Source organism: Chrysoperla carnea (assembly GCF_905475395.1).
Source record: "Chrysoperla carnea chromosome X unlocalized genomic scaffold, inChrCarn1.1 SUPER_X_unloc_118, whole genome shotgun sequence".
Classification (NCBI taxonomy): Eukaryota; Metazoa; Arthropoda; class Insecta; order Neuroptera; family Chrysopidae; genus Chrysoperla; species Chrysoperla carnea.
In genome coordinates this window covers 1-26,376 of record NW_025408065.1, presented here as the reverse complement: position 1 = coordinate 26,376, position 26,376 = coordinate 1, and the positions used below count along the sequence as shown (strand labels likewise).

The 26,376-nt window shown below is 24.2% G+C and overlaps 4 non-coding genes across 4 annotated transcripts; all 4 read left to right on the top strand.

Moving 5' to 3' along the window:
• Positions 1 to 564: 564 nt before the first annotated feature.
• On the top strand, positions 565 to 683 carry LOC123303666. Its single transcript, XR_006535766.1, has one exon. It is a non-coding gene; the product is annotated as a 5S ribosomal RNA (ribosomal RNA).
• Positions 684 to 7,039: 6,356 nt separating this feature from the next.
• LOC123303665 lies at positions 7,040 to 7,158 on the top strand. The gene has a single exon (XR_006535765.1). It is a non-coding gene; the product is annotated as a 5S ribosomal RNA (ribosomal RNA).
• A 6,357-nt stretch (positions 7,159 to 13,515) lies between these two features.
• Positions 13,516 to 13,634, top strand: LOC123303664. Its single transcript, XR_006535764.1, has one exon. It is a non-coding gene; the product is annotated as a 5S ribosomal RNA (ribosomal RNA).
• A 6,355-nt stretch (positions 13,635 to 19,989) lies between these two features.
• Positions 19,990 to 20,108, top strand: LOC123303663. The gene has a single exon (XR_006535763.1). It is a non-coding gene; the product is annotated as a 5S ribosomal RNA (ribosomal RNA).
• The last annotated feature ends 6,268 nt before the right edge of the window (positions 20,109 to 26,376 follow it).

Below are 26,376 nucleotides of genomic sequence, written 5' to 3'. Positions count from 1 at the left end.
AAAAAGCGACTCCATCATCATCAACTGCTGCTAAAAAAGTTACTGCAAAATCATCAGCGGCATCAAAAAAAGCACCAGTTAAAGCAAAACCAGCAAAAAGTACAAAATCCGCTGCCAAAAGTAGCCCTGCTCGTAAACCGAAAGCACCAAAAGCTAAGAAAGCTTCTGTTGCCAAATCATCTCCTACAAAAATTAAAAAAGCAGCACCAAAAAAGAAATGATCTGTTACTTTAATAATATATTGAAATATTTCATTATTTTTGCTAAAAAATGAAAATAACATAGGCCTTAATACAGGCCACAAATTAATATTTGATAAGAGTAAATTATTTTTTGTATAAATATTTTATAAAATAATAGTTAAGAAACATTTGCCACAGTCAGTACCACGGATGGGTGGCCACTTGAGAATACTGTGTGCGGTTGCATTTTTATTTAAAATATATGGTATAATAAATAAGTATATATTTAAATTGATTACTTCATTGAAAATTTTAATAATATACTTTAATATTAATGATATTTATGAAAAATATATATTTGTAAAAATTTTCATTTATTACTGGCAACAGCCATACCACGTTGAAAACACCGGTTCTCGTCCGATCACCGAAGTTAAGCAACATTGGGCACAGTCAGTACTTGGATGGGTGACCGCTTGGGAACACTGTGTGCGGTTGCCTTTTTATATTAAAAATATAAATTATTTTTCTTCTTTTCTTTTTTTTTACACACCATATATAAATATATGTTATTTAGAAATGTAAACCTTTTATATTATTCGTCAACAAATAAATATTATTTTTTGTATAAAATTTTATTGCATTTATAACTCATATCATGGTTACTTTAAAGCGAGAAGTTTTTTTAATATTTCAAATGAATATAAAATAATATAAATTTTATGAAATTTATTTATTTTTAGAAATAGCAATCGCTTATAATTATAACAAAATTTTAATAATGTTTAATTTTATTTCAATAATTATATATATATATATATATATATATTTTTTAATAAAAATAATATACTCTTATTTAATAATATATGTTGGTCCTATATATAGGACCGAAAATATTTCTTATTTGTTTTTTTTTTTTTTAAATTGTCATTTAAAACGCTTATGCACGTTCTCCACGAATACGTCTTGCCAATTGTATATCCTTAGGCATAATTGTAACACGCTTTGCATGAATTGCGCATAAATTGGTATCTTCAAATAAACCTACTAAATAGGCTTCACTAGCTTCTTGTAATGCCATAACAGCTGAACTTTGGAAACGTAAATCGGTTTTAAAATCTTGTGCAATTTCACGTACTAAACGTTGGAATGGTAATTTACGAATTAACAATTCAGTACTTTTTTGATAACGACGAATTTCTCGTAAAGCTACTGTACCAGGACGATATCTGTGTGGTTTTTTTACTCCACCAGTTGCTGGTGCACTTTTACGTGCAGCTTTCGTTGCTAATTGTTTTCTTGGTGCTTTACCACCAGTTGATTTACGTGCAGTTTGCTTGGTTCTAGCCATTTTCAAATAATAATGTTTTTACAAAAAAACACACAATTTTAAAAATTATATTCGACAATTTGATACTACAAAGTCAAATGTTTAAATGCGAAATAAATGTGTTGTATTTATATTTATATGAAATTTCAAAATTTTTGTTGTCATATCCTATTGGATAGCTATCAGAGTATGGACTAATCAAATTGTATAGGCGTGGCTTAAAAAATCTTTAATGCTTTATATAAAAAGGCACAATTGTACCGGCGCTCACATACATTACAATACTTGTGAGGTTAACACACGTGTTATCCGTTCGTTAAAATATTGTAAATAATTTTTTATTAAAATGACTGGCAGAGGAAAAGGTGGAAAGGGTCTTGGAAAAGGGGGTGCAAAACGTCATAGAAAAGTTTTGCGTGATAATATCCAAGGTATTACAAAACCTGCAATTCGTCGTTTAGCACGACGAGGTGGAGTAAAACGTATCTCTGGTTTAATTTATGAAGAAACACGTGGTGTACTTAAAGTATTCCTTGAAAATGTTATTCGGGATGCTGTTACATATACTGAACACGCAAAACGTAAAACAGTTACAGCTATGGATGTTGTATATGCATTAAAACGACAAGGTCGTACTTTGTATGGTTTTGGAGGTTAAGAAAATATAATAATTTACTTAAAATATTTAGTAAATTTATTAAAGAATATTTAATACATCCGATAAATTTAAACAGGCTTTCCTTTTTGGGAAGCCACTAATTTTATTTATATAAGAGTAAATAAATTTGTTAATAAATATAACATATTATATAATTTGTTTACAACAAATTATTTTGTTTATAACATACATTACCAAATATTTTTATTTATTTTTTTTTTTTTTATTGTAATATATCTGCAATAATAAATTATAATTTGTATATTATCTATTTTATTTTACAATAACTTATTGAATTTTTGAAAAAATTTTATTATAAATTAATATACTATTATATTTTTTATATATACAAGTTAAGAGTAACAAGTATCGATAGGAGATTATCGAATTTATAACTAATAAAACATTTCGCCTTAATCAAAGAAAATAAAGATTTTGCTATACCATTTTTTATACTTTCAATAAATAATTTATTATTAAATTTTTATTATTTCATTTATTTTTTAAAATTATTAAAAATATTTTTCTAATAATTATAAGCGTACATAAACAAGTAGTAAATGTAAAATGAAAATAATAAAGGTAATGTAATGCATTTGCATTACACTGATTTACGATATATATTCCGCGATATCCTTTATTATATTTAAAATTAATAATATTGATATACTAATAATAGATATATTCAAGCTATTAATATATAAAATTTTATATTAAATATGATATTAATAATTGTTTATTTTATTTTTTTGTATATATAAAAATAATTTACTCTTATTTAAAAAATTTGATGGCTCTCTTAAAAAGAGAGCCGTTTTTATATGTTGATGTATTTTTATGTTATCAATTAAATAATATTTTCGATTTATTTATTTTGAACTTGTATATTTTGTAACAGCTTTAGTACCTTCACTAACAGCGTGCTTTGCCAATTCACCAGGTAATAATAATCGAACTGCGGTTTGAATTTCCCGACTTGTGATTGTTGAACGTTTATTATAATGTGCTAAACGTGATGCTTCAGCAGCAATACGTTCAAAAATATCATTAACAAAACTGTTCATGATACTCATAGCTTTACTAGAGATACCAGTATCAGGATGCACTTGTTTTAATACTTTGTAAATGTAAATTGCATATGATTCCTTGCGCTTCCTCTTCTTTTTCTTATCACTCTTTGATATATTTTTTTGAGCTTTGCCAGCTTTTTTTGCTGCTTTTCCACTTGTTTTTGGTGGCATTGTTACAAACAATTAATATACACAGATAGTTACAGAACACCAGTCAGTATATGTATGAGCGTGTCGTGTATACAACTAGCGTATTATATACGCGAAGATGGATATAACAATAAAAATGAATACTACTCTCTGATTGGCTAAAAATAATACTATAAGGTGATTGGTTTATTTTTAAAGTTTTATATTTTATAAATATTATAAATTAAAATACCCAAATAACATTTTAAACATTTATGTTACAATCCCCGTAACGTACACATCTGTGTGATTATATTTACAAAAAAAAATATTAATTAAATAAATTTATTCGCTATGTCTGGACGAGGTAAAGGTGGTAAAGTAAAGGGAAAGGCAAAGTCAAGATCAAGCCGAGCAGGATTACAATTTCCTGTTGGAAGAATTCACAGATTATTACGAAAAGGAAATTATGCTGAACGAGTAGGTGCTGGTGCCCCAGTATATTTGGCTGCTGTTATGGAATATTTGGCTGCAGAAGTTCTCGAGTTAGCTGGTAATGCTGCCCGTGATAACAAAAAAACACGTATCATTCCACGTCATTTACAATTGGCAATTCGTAATGATGAAGAATTAAATAAATTATTATCTGGTGTAACAATTGCTCAAGGTGGTGTATTACCAAACATTCAAGCAGTGTTATTACCAAAGAAAACTGAAAAGAAAGCATAAATTAAAAACATTGCATTAATTTTTATAATAATAATACATCGATCATAGGCCTTTTAATAAAAGGCCACAAATTTATTTAAAATAAGAGTAAAAATTATTTTTATAAATAATATATTATAATATTTTTTTAAAGAATCAATTTAAATAATTATAAATTAATGATTCTTTTTTTTTTTTTCTTTTTTTATATGTTATTATGGAAATAATTCATCATATTATGATGACATTTAGGTAACATATTATAAGAATATTCATAAAATATTATCAAAATAATATTGTATTATGATGATATTTAGACAAAATATTATAAGAATATACACAAAATATTATCAAAATAATATCATTAGATAACAAAACTGTTCATGATACTCATACCTTTACTAGAGATAAAAGTATCAGGATGCACTTGTATTAATACATATTATCACAACATCACAAAATATTTTTTAAAAGGAAAAATTTTTTTAAAATTATTATAAAATTTGATTGAATTAAATTTCAATTTATTTTTTTAATAATTAAAGAAAAAAAAAAAACAAAGCATATAAACTTTCTATTGAAAATGTTATTTTAAACTAGATGGCCAAGTGAACTTCGTTACACAAACAATATATGACGTATTCGTTATTTAAATAATCAGTATCCTTTGATATTATATCAATACGTTACTCTCTTCTTTTGATACATATTAATAAAATTTCAATTTATAAGATTTTATGTCAATTATATAAATAATATTATAAATTTTCTAAATACATAAGTTAAGTAACAAAAAATTTGAATAACAAGATAAATTTATATATTATGTTTTAATACTCGATACTATAATATATCGCATCCGTTACCAATTATTCGGTATCCTTTGATTTATACACAGAATGAACTAAAAATATATATCAAATTTATTTTATTTATTTATATATTTAATATTATTATTATTATTTTATATTACAAAGTTTCTTAACGAAGCTTACAATGATTTCTCATATCGTACTTAACAAAATTATTTAGATCATATAAAATTTAAATTGTTAAAAAATTTGTATATTTATTATTATTATTATTTATTTTTATTAAAATTACATAACATAAAATTAATAATATTTTAATAATTATATAAATTAATTCTTATTTAAAATAATCTTATATTAATCTCAACAAATACTCTAATAATATATTTTGTCATAAATTTTTTTATATTTAAAATAAATATTATAATATATAAATACTTATATCAGTATAAAATTTCTTTATATAATTATGAAAAAATTAATTTAATAGTTAATTATTGATATTAATGCATAAATAAAAGTATTTTCTAATGAAATATATTTTGTCAATGTTCGATTAACACATTTCATAATAATACGTTTTCATTATTGACAAAAAAAGTTTTTCTAAAAATGAAATCTTATACTATAATATATATATTTATATATTAAATTTTTTAATTATTTATATACTAATAATTTATAATAAATCGATATTAAATAAAAAATAAAAATATATACTTTTTAAGTTTACCTTAAAAATATTATTGTTTTGTATGATTGAAATAATTAATATTAAACTATGTTTATTAATAATTGTTAATAAAAAAATTAAATATATTTTAATTTATAAAATAAATATTATTATTAAATTTATAATTTATTATTTTATATATTATAGAAATTGAAAAAATAAATCATGTTTACTACGACAGTAAATTAGAAATACTATTTAATTTTTATGTGTTTTCTACATGGTACTTTGACTTACATAGGGACTTATATTATTGTGAATAATGATATAATTGAAAACCTTTATTTTTTATTTGATAGAATTATTATATTTTATCATTTAAATATTTATAATAAATACATTATTTTTATAAAGTAAAAAAATATGGCCGAAGAAAATTCTACAGCTGTTGCAGCAACTGCGGTTACTGCTGCTTCTACAACACCAACAAAAAAAGCAACAGCTTCTGGTGCTAAACGTACAAAACAACATTCAAAACCAACACATCCACGTACATCAGAAATGGTTGTTAACGCAATTAAAAATTTAAAAGAACGTGGTGGTTCATCATTACAAGCAATTAAAAAATATTTAGCTGCAAATTATAAAGTGGATTCTGATAAAATTTCACCATTTATTAAAAAATATTTAAAAGCTGCTGTAACTGAGGGAGCCTTGGTACAAACTAAAGGTAAAGGTGCATCTGGTTCATTCAAATTGGCTGCTTCCGCTTCATCTAATTCTTCAGCTAAATCAAAAGTATCCAAAAAAGAAAGTGGAGCAAAAGGTTCAGCAAAGAGTGCTAAAAGTAAACGGGCACCAAAAGAAAAGAAAGCCACAACTACATCATTGGCAGCCAAAAAGCCTAAAGCAAAAAAAGCGACTCCATCATCATCAACTGCTGCTAAAAAAGTTACTGCAAAATCATCAGCGGCATCAAAAAAAGCACCAGTTAAAGCAAAACCAGCAAAAAGTACAAAATCCGCTGCCAAAAGTAGCCCTGCTCGTAAACCGAAAGCACCAAAAGCTAAGAAAGCTTCTGTTGCCAAATCATCTCCTACAAAAATTAAAAAAGCAGCACCAAAAAAGAAATGATCTGTTACTTTAATAATATATTGAAATATTTCATTATTTTTGCTAAAAAATGAAAATAACATAGGCCTTAATACAGGCCACAAATTAATATTTGATAAGAGTAAATTATTTTTTGTATAAATATTTTATAAAATAATAGTTAAGAAACATTTGCCACAGTCAGTACCACGGATGGGTGGCCACTTGAGAATACTGTGTGCGGTTGCATTTTTATTTAAAATATATGGTATAATAAATAAGTATATATTTAAATTGATTACTTCATTGAAAATTTTAATAATATACTTTAATATTAATGATATTTATGAAAAATATATATTTGTAAAAATTTTCATTTATTACTGGCAACAGCCATACCACGTTGAAAACACCGGTTCTCGTCCGATCACCGAAGTTAAGCAACATTGGGCACAGTCAGTACTTGGATGGGTGACCGCTTGGGAACACTGTGTGCGGTTGCCTTTTTATATTAAAAATATAAATTATTTTTCTTCTTTTCTTTTTTTTTACACACCATATATAAATATATGTTATTTAGAAATGTAAACCTTTTATATTATTCGTCAACAAATAAATATTATTTTTTGTATAAAATTTTATTGCATTTATAACTCATATCATGGTTACTTTAAAGCGAGAAGTTTTTTTAATATTTCAAATGAATATAAAATAATATAAATTTTATGAAATTTATTTATTTTTAGAAATAGCAATCGCTTATAATTATAACAAAATTTTAATAATGTTTAATTTTATTTCAATAATTTATATATATATATATATATATATATTTTTTAATAAAAATAATATACTCTTATTTAATAATATATGTTGGTCCTATATATAGGACCGAAAATATTTCTTATTTGTTTTTTTTTTTTTTAAATTGTCATTTAAAACGCTTATGCACGTTCTCCACGAATACGTCTTGCCAATTGTATATCCTTAGGCATAATTGTAACACGCTTTGCATGAATTGCGCATAAATTGGTATCTTCAAATAAACCTACTAAATAGGCTTCACTAGCTTCTTGTAATGCCATAACAGCTGAACTTTGGAAACGTAAATCGGTTTTAAAATCTTGTGCAATTTCACGTACTAAACGTTGGAATGGTAATTTACGAATTAACAATTCAGTACTTTTTTGATAACGACGAATTTCTCGTAAAGCTACTGTACCAGGACGATATCTGTGTGGTTTTTTTACTCCACCAGTTGCTGGTGCACTTTTACGTGCAGCTTTCGTTGCTAATTGTTTTCTTGGTGCTTTACCACCAGTTGATTTACGTGCAGTTTGCTTGGTTCTAGCCATTTTCAAATAATAATGTTTTTACAAAAAAACACACAATTTTTAAAATTATATTCGACAATTTGATACTACAAAGTCAAATGTTTAAATGCGAAATAAATGTGTTGTATTTATATTTATATGAAATTTCAAAATTTTTGTTGTCATATCCTATTGGATAGCTATCAGAGTATGGACTAATCAAATTGTATAGGCGTGGCTTAAAAAATCTTTAATGCTTTATATAAAAAGGCACAATTGTACCGGCGCTCACATACATTACAATACTTGTGAGGTTAACACACGTGTTATCCGTTCGTTAAAATATTGTAAATAATTTTTTATTAAAATGACTGGCAGAGGAAAAGGTGGAAAGGGTCTTGGAAAAGGGGGTGCAAAACGTCATAGAAAAGTTTTGCGTGATAATATCCAAGGTATTACAAAACCTGCAATTCGTCGTTTAGCACGACGAGGTGGAGTAAAACGTATCTCTGGTTTAATTTATGAAGAAACACGTGGTGTACTTAAAGTATTCCTTGAAAATGTTATTCGGGATGCTGTTACATATACTGAACACGCAAAACGTAAAACAGTTACAGCTATGGATGTTGTATATGCATTAAAACGACAAGGTCGTACTTTGTATGGTTTTGGAGGTTAAGAAAATATAATAATTTACTTAAAATATTTAGTAAATTTATTAAAGAATATTTAATACATCCGATAAATTTAAACAGGCTTTCCTTTTTGGGAAGCCACTAATTTTATTTATATAAGAGTAAATAAATTTGTTAATAAATATAACATATTATATAATTTGTTTACAACAAATTATTTTGTTTATAACATACATTACCAAATATTTTTATTTATTTATTTTTTTTTTATTGTAATATATCTGCAATAATAAATTATAATTTGTATATTATCTATTTTATTTTACAATAACTTATTGAATTTTTGAAAAAATTTTATTATAAATTAATATACTATTATATTTTTTATATATACAAGTTAAGAGTAACAAGTATCGATAGGAGATTATCGAATTTATAACTAATAAAACATTTCGCCTTAATCAAAGAAAATAAAGATTTTGCTATACCATTTTTTATACTTTCAATAAATAATTTATTATTAAATTTTTATTATTTCATTTATTTTTTAAAATTATTAAAAATATTTTTCTAATAATTATAAGCGTACATAAACAAGTAGTAAATGTAAAATGAAAATAATAAAGGTAATGTAATGCATTTGCATTACACTGATTTACGATATATATTCCGCGATATCCTTTATTATATTTAAAATTAATAATATTGATATACTAATAATAGATATATTCAAGCTATTAATATATAAAATTTTATATTAAATATGATATTAATAATTGTTTATTTTATTTTTTTGTATATATAAAAATAATTTACTCTTATTTAAAAAATTTGATGGCTCTCTTAAAAAGAGAGCCGTTTTTATATGTTGATGTATTTTTATGTTATCAATTAAATAATATTTTCGATTTATTTATTTTGAACTTGTATATTTTGTAACAGCTTTAGTACCTTCACTAACAGCGTGCTTTGCCAATTCACCAGGTAATAATAATCGAACTGCGGTTTGAATTTCCCGACTTGTGATTGTTGAACGTTTATTATAATGTGCTAAACGTGATGCTTCAGCAGCAATACGTTCAAAAATATCATTAACAAAACTGTTCATGATACTCATAGCTTTACTAGAGATACCAGTATCAGGATGCACTTGTTTTAATACTTTGTAAATGTAAATTGCATATGATTCCTTGCGCTTCCTCTTCTTTTTCTTATCACTCTTTGATATATTTTTTTGAGCTTTGCCAGCTTTTTTTGCTGCTTTTCCACTTGTTTTTGGTGGCATTGTTACAAACAATTAATATACACAGATAGTTACAGAACACCAGTCAGTATATGTATGAGCGTGTCGTGTATACAACTAGCGTATTATATACGCGAAGATGGATATAACAATAAAAATGAATACTACTCTCTGATTGGCTAAAAATAATACTATAAGGTGATTGGTTTATTTTTAAAGTTTTATATTTTATAAATATTATAAATTAAAATACCCAAATAACATTTTAAACATTTATGTTACAATCCCCGTAACGTACACATCTGTGTGATTATATTTACAAAAAAAAATATTAATTAAATAAATTTATTCGCTATGTCTGGACGAGGTAAAGGTGGTAAAGTAAAGGGAAAGGCAAAGTCAAGATCAAGCCGAGCAGGATTACAATTTCCTGTTGGAAGAATTCACAGATTATTACGAAAAAGAAATTATGCTGAACGAGTAGGTGCTGGTGCCCCAGTATATTTGGCTGCTGTTATGGAATATTTGGCTGCAGAAGTTCTCGAGTTAGCTGGTAATGCTGCCCGTGATAACAAAAAAACACGTATCATTCCACGTCATTTACAATTGGCAATTCGTAATGATGAAGAATTAAATAAATTATTATCTGGTGTAACAATTGCTCAAGGTGGTGTATTACCAAACATTCAAGCAGTGTTATTACCAAAGAAAACTGAAAAGAAAGCATAAATTAAAAACATTGCATTAATTTTTATAATAATAATACATCGATCATAGGCCTTTTAATAAAAGGCCACAAATTTATTTAAAATAAGAGTAAAAATTATTTTTATAAATAATATATTATAATATTTTTTTAAAGAATCAATTTAAATAATTATAAATTAATGATTCTTTTTTTTTTTTTTTTTTTTTATATGTTATTATGGAAATAATTCATCATATTATGATGACATTTAGGTAACATATTATAAGAATATTCATAAAATATTATCAAAATAATATTGTATTATGATGATATTTAGACAAAATATTATAAGAATATACACAAAATATTATCAAAATAATATCATTAGATAACAAAACTGTTCATGATACTCATACCTTTACTAGAGATAAAAGTATCAGGATGCACTTGTATTAATACATATTATCACAACATCACAAAATATTTTTTAAAAGGAAAAATTTTTTTAAAATTATTATAAAATTTGATTGAATTAAATTTCAATTTATTTTTTTAATAATTAAAGAAAAAAAAAAAACAAAGCATATAAACTTTCTATTGAAAATGTTATTTTAAACTAGATGGCCAAGTGAACTTCGTTACACAAACAATATATGACGTATTCGTTATTTAAATAATCAGTATCCTTTGATATTATATCAATACGTTACTCTCTTCTTTTGATACATATTAATAAAATTTCAATTTATAAGATTTTATGTCAATTATATAAATAATATTATAAATTTTCTAAATACATAAGTTAAGTAACAAAAAATTTGAATAACAAGATAAATTTATATATTATGTTTTAATACTCGATACTATAATATATCGCATCCGTTACCAATTATTCGGTATCCTTTGATTTATACACAGAATGAACTAAAAATATATATCAAATTTATTTTATTTATTTATATATTTAATATTATTATTATTATTTTATATTACAAAGTTTCTTAACGAAGCTTACAATGATTTCTCATATCGTACTTAACAAAATTATTTAGATCATATAAAATTTAAATTGTTAAAAAATTTGTATATTTATTATTATTATTATTTATTTTTATTAAAATTACATAACATAAAATTAATAATATTTTAATAATTATATAAATTAATTCTTATTTAAAATAATCTTATATTAATCTCAACAAATACTCTAATAATATATTTTGTCATAAATTTTTTTATATTTAAAATAAATATTATAATATATAAATACTTATATCAGTATAAAATTTCTTTATATAATTATGAAAAAATTAATTTAATAGTTAATTATTGATATTAATGCATAAATAAAAGTATTTTCTAATGAAATATATTTTGTCAATGTTCGATTAACACATTTCATAATAATACGTTTTCATTATTGACAAAAAAAGTTTTTCTAAAAATGAAATCTTATACTATAATATATATATTTATATATTAAATTTTTTAATTATTTATATACTAATAATTTATAATAAATCGATATTAAATAAAAAATAAAAATATATACTTTTTAAGTTTACCTTAAAAATATTATTGTTTTGTATGATTGAAATAATTAATATTAAACTATGTTTATTAATAATTGTTAATAAAAAAATTAAATATATTTTAATTTATAAAATAAATATTATTATTAAATTTATAATTTATTATTTTATATATTATAGAAATTGAAAAAATAAATCATGTTTACTACGACAGTAAATTAGAAATACTATTTAATTTTTATGTGTTTTCTACATGGTACTTTGACTTACATAGGGACTTATATTATTGTGAATAATGATATAATTGAAAACCTTTATTTTTTATTTGATAGAATTATTATATTTTATCATTTAAATATTTATAATAAATACATTATTTTTATAAAGTAAAAAAATATGGCCGAAGAAAATTCTACAGCTGTTGCAGCAACTGCGGTTACTGCTGCTTCTACAACACCAACAAAAAAAGCAACAGCTTCTGGTGCTAAACGTACAAAACAACATTCAAAACCAACACATCCACGTACATCAGAAATGGTTGTTAACGCAATTAAAAATTTAAAAGAACGTGGTGGTTCATCATTACAAGCAATTAAAAAATATTTAGCTGCAAATTATAAAGTGGATTCTGATAAAATTTCACCATTTATTAAAAAATATTTAAAAGCTGCTGTAACTGAGGGAGCCTTGGTACAAACTAAAGGTAAAGGTGCATCTGGTTCATTCAAATTGGCTGCTTCCGCTTCATCTAATTCTTCAGCTAAATCAAAAGTATCCAAAAAAGAAAGTGGAGCAAAAGGTTCAGCAAAGAGTGCTAAAAGTAAACGGGCACCAAAAGAAAAGAAAGCCACAACTACATCATTGGCAGCCAAAAAGCCTAAAGCAAAAAAAGCGACTCCATCATCATCAACTGCTGCTAAAAAAGTTACTGCAAAATCATCAGCGGCATCAAAAAAAGCACCAGTTAAAGCAAAACCAGCAAAAAGTACAAAATCCGCTGCCAAAAGTAGCCCTGCTCGTAAACCGAAAGCACCAAAAGCTAAGAAAGCTTCTGTTGCCAAATCATCTCCTACAAAAATTAAAAAAGCAGCACCAAAAAAGAAATGATCTGTTACTTTAATAATATATTGAAATATTTCATTATTTTTGCTAAAAAATGAAAATAACATAGGCCTTAATACAGGCCACAAATTAATATTTGATAAGAGTAAATTATTTTTTGTATAAATATTTTATAAAATAATAGTTAAGAAACATTTGCCACAGTCAGTACCACGGATGGGTGGCCACTTGAGAATACTGTGTGCGGTTGCATTTTTATTTAAAATATATGGTATAATAAATAAGTATATATTTAAATTGATTACTTCATTGAAAATTTTAATAATATACTTTAATATTAATGATATTTATGAAAAATATATATTTGTAAAAATTTTCATTTATTACTGGCAACAGCCATACCACGTTGAAAACACCGGTTCTCGTCCGATCACCGAAGTTAAGCAACATTGGGCACAGTCAGTACTTGGATGGGTGACCGCTTGGGAACACTGTGTGCGGTTGCCTTTTTATATTAAAAATATAAATTATTTTTCTTCTTTTCTTTTTTTTTACACACCATATATAAATATATGTTATTTAGAAATGTAAACCTTTTATATTATTCGTCAACAAATAAATATTATTTTTTGTATAAAATTTTATTGCATTTATAACTCATATCATGGTTACTTTAAAGCGAGAAGTTTTTTTAATATTTCAAATGAATATAAAATAATATAAATTTTATGAAATTTATTTATTTTTAGAAATAGCAATCGCTTATAATTATAACAAAATTTTAATAATGTTTAATTTTATTTCAATAATTTATATATATATATATATATATATTTTTTAATAAAAATAATATACTCTTATTTAATAATATATGTTGGTCCTATATATAGGACCGAAAATATTTCTTATTTGTTTTTTTTTTTTTTAAATTGTCATTTAAAACGCTTATGCACGTTCTCCACGAATACGTCTTGCCAATTGTATATCCTTAGGCATAATTGTAACACGCTTTGCATGAATTGCGCATAAATTGGTATCTTCAAATAAACCTACTAAATAGGCTTCACTAGCTTCTTGTAATGCCATAACAGCTGAACTTTGGAAACGTAAATCGGTTTTAAAATCTTGTGCAATTTCACGTACTAAACGTTGGAATGGTAATTTACGAATTAACAATTCAGTACTTTTTTGATAACGACGAATTTCTCGTAAAGCTACTGTACCAGGACGATATCTGTGTGGTTTTTTTACTCCACCAGTTGCTGGTGCACTTTTACGTGCAGCTTTCGTTGCTAATTGTTTTCTTGGTGCTTTACCACCAGTTGATTTACGTGCAGTTTGCTTGGTTCTAGCCATTTTCAAATAATAATGTTTTTACAAAAAAACACACAATTTTAAAAATTATATTCGACAATTTGATACTACAAAGTCAAATGTTTAAATGCGAAATAAATGTGTTGTATTTATATTTATATGAAATTTCAAAATTTTTGTTGTCATATCCTATTGGATAGCTATCAGAGTATGGACTAATCAAATTGTATAGGCGTGGCTTAAAAAATCTTTAATGCTTTATATAAAAAGGCACAATTGTACCGGCGCTCACATACATTACAATACTTGTGAGGTTAACACACGTGTTATCCGTTCGTTAAAATATTGTAAATAATTTTTTATTAAAATGACTGGCAGAGGAAAAGGTGGAAAGGGTCTTGGAAAAGGAGGTGCAAAACGTCATAGAAAAGTTTTGCGTGATAATATCCAAGGTATTACAAAACCTGCAATTCGTCGTTTAGCACGACGAGGTGGAGTAAAACGTATCTCTGGTTTAATTTATGAAGAAACACGTGGTGTACTTAAAGTATTCCTTGAAAATGTTATTCGGGATGCTGTTACATATACTGAACACGCAAAACGTAAAACAGTTACAGCTATGGATGTTGTATATGCATTAAAACGACAAGGTCGTACTTTGTATGGTTTTGGAGGTTAAGAAAATATAATAATTTACTTAAAATATTTAGTAAATTTATTAAAGAATATTTAATACATCCGATAAATTTAAACAGGCTTTCCTTTTTGGGAAGCCACTAATTTTATTTATATAAGAGTAAATAAATTTGTTAATAAATATAACATATTATATAATTTGTTTACAACAAATTATTTTGTTTATAACATACATTACCAAATATTTTTATTTATTTTTTTTTTTTTTATTGTAATATATCTGCAATAATAAATTATAATTTGTATATTATCTATTTTATTTTACAATAACTTATTGAATTTTTGAAAAAATTTTATTATAAATTAATATACTATTATATTTTTTATATATACAAGTTAAGAGTAACAAGTATCGATAGGAGATTATCGAATTTATAACTAATAAAACATTTCGCCTTAATCAAAGAAAATAAAGATTTTGCTATACCATTTTTTATACTTTCAATAAATAATTTATTATTAAATTTTTATTATTTCATTTATTTTTTAAAATTATTAAAAATATTTTTCTAATAATTATAAGCGTACATAAACAAGTAGTAAATGTAAAATGAAAATAATAAAGGTAATGTAATGCATTTGCATTACACTGATTTACGATATATATTCCGCGATATCCTTTATTATATTTAAAATTAATAATATTGATATACTAATAATAGATATATTCAAGCTATTAATATATAAAATTTTATATTAAATATGATATTAATAATTGTTTATTTTATTTTTTTGTATATATAAAAATAATTTACTCTTATTTAAAAAATTTGATGGCTCTCTTAAAAAGAGAGCCATTTTTATATGTTGATGTATTTTTATGTTATCAATTAAATAATATTTTCGATTTATTTATTTTGAACTTGTATATTTTGTAACAGCTTTAGTACCTTCACTAACAGCGTGCTTTGCCAATTCACCAGGTAATAATAATCGAACTGCGGTTTGAATTTCCCGACTTGTGATTGTTGAACGTTTATTATAATGTGCTAAACGTGATGCTTCAGCAGCAATACGTTCAAAAATATCATTAACAAAACTGTTCATGATACTCATAGCTTTACTAGAGATACCAGTATCAGGATGCACTTGTTTTAATACTTTGTAAATGTAAATTGCATATGATTCCTTGCGCTTCCTCTTCTTTTTCTTATCACTCTTTGATATATTTTTTTGAGCTTTGCCAGCTTTTTTTGCTGCTTTTCCACTTGTTTTTGGTGGCATTGTTACAAACAATTAATATACACAGATAGTTACAGAACACCAGTCAGTATATGTATGAGCGTGTCGTGTATACAACTAGCGTATTATATACGCGAAGATGGATATAACAATAAAAATGAATACTACTCTCTGATTGGCTAAAAATAATACTATAAGGTGATTGGTTTATTTTTAAAGTTTTATATTTTATAAATATTATAAATTAAAATACCCAAATAACATTTTAAACATTTATGTTACAATCCCCGTAACGTACACATCTGTGTGATTATATTTACAAAAAAAAATATTAATTAAATAAATTTATTCGCTATGTCTGGACGAGGTAAAGGTGGTAAAGTAAAGGGAAAGGCAAAGTCAAGATCAAGCCGAGCAGGATTACAATTTCCTGTTGGAAGAATTCACAGATTATTACGAAAAGGAAATTATGCTGAACGAGTAGGTGCTGGTGCCCCAGTATATTTGGCTGCTGTTATGGAATATTTGGCTGCAGAAGTTCTCGAGTTAGCTGGTAATGCTGCCCGTGATAACAAAAAAACACGTATCATTCCACGTCATTTACAATTGGCAATTCGTAATGATGAAGAATTAAATAAATTATTATCTGGTGTAACAATTGCTCAAGGTGGTGTATTACCAAACATTCAAGCAGTGTTATTACCAAAGAAAACTGAAAAGAAAGCATAAATTAAAAACATTGCATTAATTTTTATAATAATAATACATCGATCATAGGCCTTTTAATAAAAGGCCACAAATTTATTTAAAATAAGAGTAAAAATTATTTTTATAAATAATATATTATAATATTTTTTTAAAGAATCAATTTAAATAATTATAAATTAATGATTCTTTTTTTTTTTTTCTTTTTTTATATGTTATTATGGAAATAATTCATCATATTATGATGACATTTAGGTAACATATTATAAGAATATTCATAAAATATTATCAAAATAATATTGTATTATGATGATATTTAGACAAAATATTATAAGAATATACACAAAATATTATCAAAATAATATCATTAGATAACAAAACTGTTCATGATACTCATACCTTTACTAGAGATAAAAGTATCAGGATGCACTTGTATTAATACATATTATCACAACATCACAAAATATTTTTTAAAAGGAAAAATTTTTTTAAAATTATTATAAAATTTGATTGAATTAAATTTCAATTTATTTTTTTAATAATTAAAGAAAAAAAAAAAACAAAGCATATAAACTTTCTATTGAAAATGTTATTTTAAACTAGATGACCAAGTGAACTTCGTTACACAAACAATATATGACGTATTCGTTATTTAAATAATCAGTATCCTTTGATATTATATCAATACGTTACTCTCTTCTTTTGATACATATTAATAAAATTTCAATTTATAAGATTTTATGTCAATTATATAAATAATATTATAAATTTTCTAAATACATAAGTTAAGTAACAAAAAATTTGAATAACAAGATAAATTTATATATTATGTTTTAATACTCGATACTATAATATATCGCATCCGTTACCAATTATTCGGTATCCTTTGATTTATACACAGAATGAACTAAAAATATATATCAAATTTATTTTATTTATTTATATATTTAATATTATTATTATTATTTTATATTACAAAGTTTCTTAACGAAGCTTACAATGATTTCTCATATCGTACTTAACAAAATTATTTAGATCATATAAAATTTAAATTGTTAAAAAATTTGTATATTTATTATTATTATTATTTATTTTTATTAAAATTACATAACATAAAATTAATAATATTTTAATAATTATATAAATTAATTCTTATTTAAAATAATCTTATATTAATCTCAACAAATACTCTAATAATATATTTTGTCATAAATTTTTTTATATTTAAAATAAATATTATAATATATAAATACTTATATCAGTATAAAATTTCTTTATATAATTATGAAAAAATTAATTTAATAGTTAATTATTGATATTAATGCATAAATAAAAGTATTTTCTAATGAAATATATTTTGTCAATGTTCGATTAACACATTTCATAATAATACGTTTTCATTATTGACAAAAAAAGTTTTTCTAAAAATGAAATCTTATACTATAATATATATATTTATATATTAAATTTTTTAATTATTTATATACTAATAATTTATAATAAATCGATATTAAATAAAAAATAAAAATATATACTTTTTAAGTTTACCTTAAAAATATTATTGTTTTGTATGATTGAAATAATTAATATTAAACTATGTTTATTAATAATTGTTAATAAAAAAATTAAATATATTTTAATTTATAAAATAAATATTATTATTAAATTTATAATTTATTATTTTATATATTATAGAAATTGAAAAAATAAATCATGTTTACTACGACAGTAAATTAGAAATACTATTTAATTTTTATGTGTTTTCTACATGGTACTTTGACTTACATAGGGACTTATATTATTGTGAATAATGATATAATTGAAAACCTTTATTTTTTATTTGATAGAATTATTATATTTTATCATTTAAATATTTATAATAAATACATTATTTTTATAAAGTAAAAAAATATGGCCGAAGAAAATTCTACAGCTGTTGCAGCAACTGCGGTTACTGCTGCTTCTACAACACCAACAAAAAAAGCAACAGCTTCTGGTGCTAAACGTACAAAACAACATTCAAAACCAACACATCCACGTACATCAGAAATGGTTGTTAACGCAATTAAAAATTTAAAAGAACGTGGTGGTTCATCATTACAAGCAATTAAAAAATATTTAGCTGCAAATTATAAAGTGGATTCTGATAAAATTTCACCATTTATTAAAAAATATTTAAAAGCTGCTGTAACTGAGGGAGCCTTGGTACAAACTAAAGGTAAAGGTGCATCTGGTTCATTCAAATTGGCTGCTTCCGCTTCATCTAATTCTTCAGCTAAATCAAAAGTATCCAAAAAAGAAAGTGGAGCAAAAGGTTCAGCAAAGAGTGCTAAAAGTAAACGGGCACCAAAAGAAAAGAAAGCCACAACTACATCATTGGCAGCCAAAAAGCCTAAAGCAAAAAAAGCGACTCCATCATCATCAACTGCTGCTAAAAAAGTTACTGCAAAATCATCAGCGGCATCAAAAAAAGCACCAGTTAAAGCAAAACCAGCAAAAAGTACAAAATCCGCTGCCAAAAGTAGCCCTGCTCGTAAACCGAAAGCACCAAAAGCTAAGAAAGCTTCTGTTGCCAAATCATCTCCTACAAAAATTAAAAAAGCAGCACCAAAAAAGAAATGATCTGTTACTTTAATAATATATTGAAATATTTCATTATTTTTGCTAAAAAATGAAAATAACATAGGCCTTAATACAGGCCACAAATTAATATTTGATAAGAGTAAATTATTTTTTGTATAAATATTTTATAAAATAATAGTTAAGAAACATTTGCCACAGTCAGTACCACGGATGGGTGGCCACTTGAGAATACTGTGTGCGGTTGCATTTTTATTTAAAATATATGGTATAATAAATAAGTATATATTTAAATTGATTACTTCATTGAAAATTTTAATAATATACTTTAATATTAATGATATTTATGAAAAATATATATTTGTAAAAATTTTCATTTATTACTGGCAACAGCCATACCACGTTGAAAACACCGGTTCTCGTCCGATCACCGAAGTTAAGCAACATTGGGCACAGTCAGTACTTGGATGGGTGACCGCTTGGGAACACTGTGTGCGGTTGCCTTTTTATATTAAAAATATAAATTATTTTTCTTCTTTTCTTTTTTTTTACACACCATATATAAATATATGTTATTTAGAAATGTAAACCTTTTATATTATTCGTCAACAAATAAATATTATTTTTTGTATAAAATTTTATTGCATTTATAACTCATATCATGGTTACTTTAAAGCGAGAAGTTTTTTTAATATTTCAAATGAATATAAAATAATATAAATTTTATGAAATTTATTTATTTTTAGAAATAGCAATCGCTTATAATTATAACAAAATTTTAATAATGTTTAATTTTATTTCAATAATTTATATATATATATATATATATATTTTTTAATAAAAATAATATACTCTTATTTAATAATATATGTTGGTCCTATATATAGGACCGAAAATATTTCTTATTTGTTTTTTTTTTTTTTAAATTGTCATTTAAAACGCTTATGCACGTTCTCCACGAATACGTCTTGCCAATTGTATATCCTTAGGCATAATTTTAACACGCTTTGCATGAATTGCGCATAAATTGGTATCTTCAAATAAACCTACTAAATAGGCTTCACTAGCTTCTTGTAATGCCATAACAGCTGAACTTTGGAAACGTAAATCGGTTTTAAAATCTTGTGCAATTTCACGTACTAAACGTTGGAATGGTAATTTACGAATTAACAATTCAGTACTTTTTTGATAACGACGAATTTCTCGTAAAGCTACTGTACCAGGACGATATCTGTGTGGTTTTTTTACTCCACCAGTTGCTGGTGCACTTTTACGTGCAGCTTTCGTTGCTAATTGTTTTCTTGGTGCTTTACCACCAGTTGATTTACGTGCAGTTTGCTTGGTTCTAGCCATTTTCAAATAATAATGTTTTTACAAAAAAACACACAATTTTAAAAATTATATTCGACAATTTGATACTACAAAGTCAAATGTTTAAATGCGAAATAAATGTGTTGTATTTATATTTATATGAAATTTCAAAATTTTTGTTGTCATATCCTATTGGATAGCTATCAGAGTATGGACTAATCAAATTGTATAGGCGTGGCTTAAAAAATCTTTAATGCTTTATATAAAAAGGCACAATTGTACCGGCGCTCACATACATTACAATACTTGTGAGGTTAACACACGTGTTATCCGTTCGTTAAAATATTGTAAATAATTTTTTATTAAAATGACTGGCAGAGGAAAAGGTGGAAAGGGTCTTGGAAAAGGGGGTGCAAAACGTCATAGAAAAGTTTTGCGTGATAATATCCAAGGTATTACAAAACCTGCAATTCGTCGTTTAGCACGACGAGGTGGAGTAAAACGTATCTCTGGTTTAATTTATGAAGAAACACGTGGTGTACTTAAAGTATTCCTTGAAAATGTTATTCGGGATGCTGTTACATATACTGAACACGCAAAACGTAAAACAGTTACAGCTATGGATGTTGTATATGCATTAAAACGACAAGGTCGTACTTTGTATGGTTTTGGAGGTTAAGAAAATATAATAATTTACTTAAAATATTTAGTAAATTTATTAAAGAATATTTAATACATCCGATAAATTTAAACAGGCTTTCCTTTTTGGGAAGCCACTAATTTTATTTATATAAGAGTAAATAAATTTGTTAATAAATATAACATATTATATAATTTGTTTACAACAAATTATTTTGTTTATAACATACATTACCAAATATTTTTATTTATTTTTTTTTTTTTTATTGTAATATATCTGCAATAATAAATTATAATTTGTATATTATCTATTTTATTTTACAATAACTTATTGAATTTTTGAAAAAATTTTATTATAAATTAATATACTATTATATTTTTTATATATACAAGTTAAGAGTAACAAGTATCGATAGGAGATTATCGAATTTATAACTAATAAAACATTTCGCCTTAATCAAAGAAAATAAAGATTTTGCTATACCATTTTTTATACTTTCAATAAATAATTTATTATTAAATTTTTATTATTTCATTTATTTTTTAAAATTATTAAAAATATTTTTCTAATAATTATAAGCGTACATAAACAAGTAGTAAATGTAAAATGAAAATAATAAAGGTAATGTAATGCATTTGCATTACACTGATTTACGATATATATTCCGCGATATCCTTTATTATATTTAAAATTAATAATATTGATATACTAATAATAGATATATTCAAGCTATTAATATATAAAATTTTATATTAAATATGATATTAATAATTGTTTATTTTATTTTTTTGTATATATAAAAATAATTTACTCTTATTTAAAAAATTTGATGGCTCTCTTAAAAAGAGAGCCATTTTTATATGTTGATGTATTTTTATGTTATCAATTAAATAATATTTTCGATTTATTTATTTTGAACTTGTATATTTTGTAACAGCTTTAGTACCTTCACTAACAGCGTGCTTTGCCAATTCACCAGGTAATAATAATCGAACTGCGGTTTGAATTTCCCGACTTGTGATTGTTGAACGTTTATTATAATGTGCTAAACGTGATGCTTCAGCAGCAATACGTTCAAAAATATCATTAACAAAACTGTTCATGATACTCATAGCTTTACTAGAGATACCAGTATCAGGATGCACTTGTTTTAATACTTTGTAAATGTAAATTGCATATGATTCCTTGCGCTTCCTCTTCTTTTTCTTATCACTCTTTGATATATTTTTTTGAGCTTTGCCAGCTTTTTTTGCTGCTTTTCCACTTGTTTTTGGTGGCATTGTTACAAACAATTAATATACACAGATAGTTACAGAACACCAGTCAGTATATGTATGAGCGTGTCGTGTATACAACTAGCGTATTATATACGCGAAGATGGATATAACAATAAAAATGAATACTACTCTCTGATTGGCTAAAAATAATACTATAAGGTGATTGGTTTATTTTTAAAGTTTTATATTTTATAAATATTATAAATTAAAATACCCAAATAACATTTTAAACATTTATGTTACAATCCCCGTAACGTACACATCTGTGTGATTATATTTACAAAAAAAAATATTAATTAAATAAATTTATTCGCTATGTCTGGACGAGGTAAAGGTGGTAAAGTAAAGGGAAAGGCAAAGTCAAGATCAAGCCGAGCAGGATTACAATTTCCTGTTGGAAGAATTCACAGATTATTACGAAAAGGAAATTATGCTGAACGAGTAGGTGCTGGTGCCCCAGTATATTTGGCTGCTGTTATGGAATATTTGGCTGCAGAAGTTCTCGAGTTAGCTGGTAATGCTGCCCGTGATAACAAAAAAACACGTATCATTCCACGTCATTTACAATTGGCAATTCGTAATGATGAAGAATTAAATAAATTATTATCTGGTGTAACAATTGCTCAAGGTGGTGTATTACCAAACATTCAAGCAGTGTTATTACCAAAGAAAACTGAAAAGAAAGCATAAATTAAAAACATTGCATTAATTTTTATAATAATAATACATCGATCATAGGCCTTTTAATAAAAGGCCACAAATTTATTTAAAATAAGAGTAAAAATTATTTTTATAAATAATATATTATAATATTTTTTTAAAGAATCAATTTAAATAATTATAAATTAATGATTCTTTTTTTTTTTTTCTTTTTTTATATGTTATTATGGAAATAATTCATCATATTATGATGACATTTAGGTAACATATTATAAGAATATTCATAAAATATTATCAAAATAATATTGTATTATGATGATATTTAGACAAAATATTATAAGAATATACACAAAATATTATCAAAATAATATCATTAGATAACAAAACTGTTCATGATACTCATACCTTTACTAGAGATAAAAGTATCAGGATGCACTTGTATTAATACATATTATCACAACATCACAAAATATTTTTTAAAAGGAAAAATTTTTTTAAAATTATTATAAAATTTGATTGAATTAAATTTCAATTTATTTTTTTAATAATTAAAGAAAAAAAAAAAACAAAGCATATAAACTTTCTATTGAAAATGTTATTTTAAACTAGATGGCCAAGTGAACTTCGTTACACAAACAATATATGACGTATTCGTTATTTAAATAATCAGTATCCTTTGATATTATATCAATACGTTACTCTCTTCTTTTGATACATATTAATAAAATTTCAATTTATAAGATTTTATGTCAATTATATAAATAATATTATAAATTTTCTAAATACATAAGTTAAGTAACAAAAAATTTGAATAACAAGATAAATTTATATATTATGTTTTAATACTCGATACTATAATATATCGCATCCGTTACCAATTATTCGGTATCCTTTGATTTATACACAGAATGAACTAAAAATATATATCAAATTTATTTTATTTATTTATATATTTAATATTATTATTATTATTTTATATTACAAAGTTTCTTAACGAAGCTTACAATGATTTCTCATATCGTACTTAACAAAATTATTTAGATCATATAAAATTTAAATTGTTAAAAAATTTGTATATTTATTATTATTATTATTTATTTTTATTAAAATTACATAACATAAAATTAATAATATTTTAATAATTATATAAATTAATTCTTATTTAAAATAATCTTATATTAATCTCAACAAATACTCTAATAATATATTTTGTCATAAATTTTTTTATATTTAAAATAAATATTATAATATATAAATACTTATATCAGTATAAAATTTCTTTATATAATTATGAAAAAATTAATTTAATAGTTAATTATTGATATTAATGCATAAATAAAAGTATTTTCTAATGAAATATATTTTGTCAATGTTCGATTAACACATTTCATAATAATACGTTTTCATTATTGACAAAAAAAGTTTTTCTAAAAATGAAATCTTATACTATAATATATATATTTATATATTAAATTTTTTAATTATTTATATACTAATAATTTATAATAAATCGATATTAAATAAAAAATAAAAATATATACTTTTTAAGTTTACCTTAAAAATATTATTGTTTTGTATGATTGAAATAATTAATATTAAACTATGTTTATTAATAATTGTTAATAAAAAAATTAAATATATTTTAATTTATAAAATAAATATTATTATTAAATTTATAATTTATTATTTTATATATTATAGAAATTGAAAAAATAAATCATGTTTACTACGACAGTAAATTAGAAATACTATTTAATTTTTATGTGTTTTCTACATGGTACTTTGACTTACATAGGGACTTATATTATTGTGAATAATGATATAATTGAAAACCTTTATTTTTTATTTGATAGAATTATTATATTTTATCATTTAAATATTTATAATAAATACATTATTTTTATAAAGTAAAAAAATATGGCCGAAGAAAATTCTACAGCTGTTGCAGCAACTGCGGTTACTGCTGCTTCTACAACACCAACAAAAAAAGCAACAGCTTCTGGTGCTAAACGTACAAAACAACATTCAAAACCAACACATCCACGTACATCAGAAATGGTTGTTAACGCAATTAAAAATTTAAAAGAACGTGGTGGTTCATCATTACAAGCAATTAAAAAATATTTAGCTGCAAATTATAAAGTGGATTCTGATAAAATTTCACCATTTATTAAAAAATATTTAAAAGCTGCTGTAACTGAGGGAGCCTTGGTACAAACTAAAGGTAAAGGTGCATCTGGTTCATTCAAATTGGCTGCTTCCGCTTCATCTAATTCTTCAGCTAAATCAAAAGTATCCAAAAAAGAAAGTGGAGCAAAAGGTTCAGCAAAGAGTGCTAAAAGTAAACGGGCACCAAAAGAAAAGAAAGCCACAACTACATCATTGGCAGCCAAAAAGCCTAAAGCAAAAAAAGCGACTCCATCATCATCAACTGCTGCTAAAAAAGTTACTGCAAAATCATCAGCGGCATCAAAAAAAGCACCAGTTAAAGCAAAACCAGCAAAAAGTACAAAATCCGCTGCCAAAAGTAGCCCTGCTCGTAAACCGAAAGCACCAAAAGCTAAGAAAGCTTCTGTTGCCAAATCATCTCCTACAAAAATTAAAAAAGCAGCACCAAAAAAGAAATGATCTGTTACTTTAATAATATATTGAAATATTTCATTATTTTTGCTAAAAAATGAAAATAACATAGGCCTTAATACAGGCCACAAATTAATATTTGATAAGAGTAAATTATTTTTTGTATAAATATTTTATAAAATAATAGTTAAGAAACATTTGCCACAGTCAGTACCACGGATGGGTGGCCACTTGAGAATACTGTGTGCGGTTGCATTTTTATTTAAAATATATGGTATAATAAATAAGTATATATTTAAATTGA